The sequence below is a fragment of the Etheostoma spectabile genome, chromosome 3, assembly GCF_008692095.1.
Source record: "Etheostoma spectabile isolate EspeVRDwgs_2016 chromosome 3, UIUC_Espe_1.0, whole genome shotgun sequence".
Taxonomy (NCBI): domain Eukaryota; kingdom Metazoa; phylum Chordata; class Actinopteri; order Perciformes; family Percidae; genus Etheostoma; species Etheostoma spectabile.
This window is the reverse complement of record NC_045735.1, coordinates 26,110,242-26,114,290: the sequence shown is the minus strand read 5'-3', so window position 1 is coordinate 26,114,290 and position 4,049 is coordinate 26,110,242. Positions and strand designations below refer to the sequence as shown.

General features: G+C 38.5%; 2 long non-coding RNA genes across 2 annotated transcripts in view; one reads left to right on the top strand and one right to left on the bottom strand.

Annotated features, from left to right (window-relative positions):
* The window catches only part of LOC116680295 (uncharacterized), a 14,361-nt gene that overhangs the window by 5,728 nt on the left and 4,584 nt on the right, over positions 1-4,049 (bottom strand). The gene's annotated exons all lie outside the window — the stretch shown is intronic.
* Positions 1-4,049, top strand: part of LOC116680313 (uncharacterized) — a 9,322-nt gene that overhangs the window by 2,566 nt on the left and 2,707 nt on the right. The gene's annotated exons all lie outside the window — the stretch shown is intronic.

The window sequence follows — 4,049 nt, the reverse complement described above, 5'->3', positions numbered from 1 at the left end:
CCAAGTGCTAAACGGCTTCCCGTCTCCCCCTTTTTCCTCTTGTCCTCTATTCAAGCCCAGCGCCATTTGTTTTTAACTCCTTTCTCAACTAAGGATGTAGCCGTTTCTCAATGTCTATTTTTTTTTGCCGCGTTACCACGCAGACCATACACTGCACTCTCACTTTTTGGCAAGGAGCCGCCCTACTTTTATCTGAATGGCTAGAACTCGTTTCATTGGTAGGTAGAAGTTTGGTGATTGGTTAAACCAATAGCGCAACAAAAAACAAATCCCATGTGGACTTTACATTATTTTTCTAAACTAGTCATAGCCCAGAAATCCGGCACCAGGCCAGAGTACTTGAGCTCTGCATTAGAGTTGCGTGTCAATAACTGCATGTAGCCCCCACTAGAAAAATTATGGAAATAAATATGAATATATTGTTACTGTACAATAAAATAAAACTAGTTTATGTATTAGAAATGCATGTGTTATTATGAACCAATTAGAACATTGGTTCAAGAGTTGACCTCGCCTTGATTGATAGGTGACAGCGGAAGCTTCTCTGCCACGCAGACAGCCAGTCTGTTAGCGGTCGTACAGTCATTACGCACCAATTAAAACACTGGTTCCAGAGTTGATTCCGCCTTGATTGATAGGTGACAGCGGATGCTTACAGACCGCACACAGCCAGCCTGTTAGTGGCCGATGCGAGGAGATAATGGGCATTAACATTTAAATATAATTGCATATGTCATCTAAACACTTGGAAAAGTACGTTGGGAACTGTACCGCTGCCAGAGAGCCTTGAGGGATTTTTGCTGTGGGATTTTCGTTGTGTAAACTGAATCTTGGTGAAACTTGAAACTTGGTGAGTTAGCCAAGGTGACTGAAGTATTGAGGGCTTTGCTACAGTAAGCTAACTCATATATTACGCAGCACGTCATGTACTTCAGTTTACCATATTAACCCTAATTAATGTGTCAATTTCGGTTTTGTATTAAAAGATCAATCTAAGTTCACTCCCAATTTACATCTGGGTTCTTAAGAAGGTAATTTGCGGTATGTACAGCATAAACTATAAACTATATTCCAGTATTTTGAGTGCATGATTTCAACACGTGCATCTAGCTTCAGTTCTGGTTAACACTGTTGGTATGCATGGTGTACAGAGACCAAGACATAGGGCTAGAATGGGGAATGTATTTTATTGCAGAATTGTACTAGAAATGTGTACTTGGTGTAACATGTTAAATATACTGTACTTACCCCATGTATAATTGTTACCATATATTTCTATTCTATTTCTATTCTATTTCTACTATTCTGACCTTGTTTACACAGGTCGGGTTTATTTGGGCTCCTTGGAAAGATTTGATGTTGGATGGTGAGCCACCCAACTAGAACTACAAAATCTAGTATTGATGGTATTTTATGCCATGGATTAAAGACAAGAGCAAGACCCTCGTAAAGAAACACTTTTGAATATTGCATTTTAGTTATTTTCATTATATACACTATATAAACAACTTAGGCTACTTAGAGGGTGCACCCTAGGGTTTTATTTTCATGCTGTATGCTAGTCATGCCCATAAATATATACATTTTTCATTCTTTAATAATTGTGTTTTTACTGTTATTGTTTCAGTCCACTACCTCCTTCTTATCTTAATCTACTGAAACGTAGTGTAGATAGATAACATCTATAGTCGATATTTAATAAAGGCTACACACACATTTCATAGAGTCCTCCCCTCCCCCTCCCCCGGCCTGCATGTAGGATTTTTCCCTGCTCTGTTGTGCACAGCTCTCCGTTGTGTGTTTTTGTTGTGGGGGGGGGGGGGGGGGGGGGGGGGGGGGGGCCTTAGGAGACTGTGTTGGGCTTTATTGGAAAATGAGGGAATGAGAAGTTCTTGATGTACAATTTTTTTGGCCAAGGCCTGGATCTTTGCAATCCTACCTACAGCACCTTTAACTCTTTATGTGGCCCAATATTTTTAATTGGTTAGAGGATTAGCATGTGCCCCTGTAAATCTGATAGGTCCATTGCATGAGAGATGAATTGGTGAGGGGTACTAAATTGTAAAATCTTGATTTGTCTACAGCAGCCAGCAAATTTGGGCATATGACTAGGGTGCAGAGAGGCCTAGTTAGCTTATTATATAGCTATACTGTTATTGTAAGCCTAGTCTCTCATTGCCAGACCTTCCTCCACAGTGGTGCGAAGGAGGGTCTGGCAAGTCCACAAAGCATTCCGGGATAGAAGAAAAACATGCTCTGGTTTATTGACATTTCTTTAAACCAATCAGTTAACCAAAGTCCAAATAAATCAACCATAGTTTAGAATGCCAACAGAAAGAAAGCAGAAGGTGTGGAATATCTGACCTAAAAAGAGGGATATTCAGCGGAATATCCAGCCGCACCTGAACAATCCCGGTGGTGGAACGTTGTTGATATAGACTATTGTGAGCCTAAAACTCCCATGCATTCACTCTTATTGATCTGACACACCAAAGCGACGGCTGACTGTCGGCAGAAAAGGCAGTCAGGCTGATCATTCGGTTCCCGTCGGTTCTGCGTGTGTGCAAGATGTCTCCATAACAGCAGGTAGTGATAATCTGTATTGGTGCGCAAAAAATTAAAATCACAAATGAGGAACGCATCTTGTGGGCTTCTCCCTAATTTCAAAACCGACTGTAATGGTGCCTCGTTTGGAATACAATCTCGTATTTTGCACAAATAGTTTACTGAAACGTGTTTTGGAAAACATTTTAAGCAGGAAATAGGCCATACAGTTGCTGAGTTGGTCTGTTTTTTTAATCAACAAAATCTATATATCGCAGCAACATATTAAATATGTCAGTTAGATGTATTACAAGTTCTTCAGTTGTTCGAGGGTCATTTGGAAGCATTGTTTATTAAGCGTATGGACATCTTATTTTGATGGAAATCTATACATCTCAGCAACATATTAAATATGTCAGATGTATTACAAATTCCTCAGTTGTTTGCTGGTCATTTGGAAGCACTGTTTATTGAGAACCTGGACGTCTTATTATGATGGAAATCTATACATCGCAGCAACATTAAATATGTTGGTTAGATATACTGTAGCTTGAGAAAGTTTACACACCCAGGCTAAAGTTGATTAAAAAGAGGAATAAAAAAACATCTTTTTGAAATTGATCTTATTGCCTTAATTAAAAACAATTAGGAAAATTCAACCTTTTATGGACACCAATTTTCTTTGTGAATGAATTATTGTAAATAAATAAATGTTCTTCCTTAAAATACAAGGGGCATAAATATACACCCCCCTATGTTACATTCCCATAGAAGCAGGCACATTTTTATGATTAAAGGCCTGTTATTTCATGGATCCAAGATACTGTGCATCCTGATGAAGTTCCCTTGGCCTTTGGAATTAAAATAACCATCATCACATACCCTTCACCACATAGAGATAGGCATGGTAAACTTTCCACAAGATCATCTCTCAATGTAAATAAAACCAGCTATTAAGCTAATTGAAATAACGTCATGCCAATCTTTGTGTATGGTGAAGGGTATGTGATTTTTACTGATATATCTCTAACGTTGATTAGCTAGCTACCTACTAAAATAAAAACAAAATTATAATGTAGTTACTGACCAGTCACATAACTTTAGGTTTCACTTTGTATTGAAGCTAAATTGACCATAAACCTAGCTAGCTAACGTTAGCTACATACAACTGACATTAGCAGTTTATAAATCAAAGGACATATTGAAACATATTTGACTTTGAGATCAATACAATTATCAACATCACAATTAATTTGATTTGTACTTTTCCGTTTCATGTTTAAAGCCAGGGTAACTTTGGTAAACTGTTGCTGAATGTTTGCTAGGGCTGCACAAATAAGCGTATTTTAAATCATGATCACGATTTTGGCTTGCCACGATCAAATCTGCGTAATCGAGCGATACTTTAAATGCGTCATTTCCGTTCATAGAATGCTCCGAGTTTTTTTGCAAAGCCAGTGTACCGTTCCGTAAACCCCTGTCTGATCATGTGCCAGTCAGAGTTG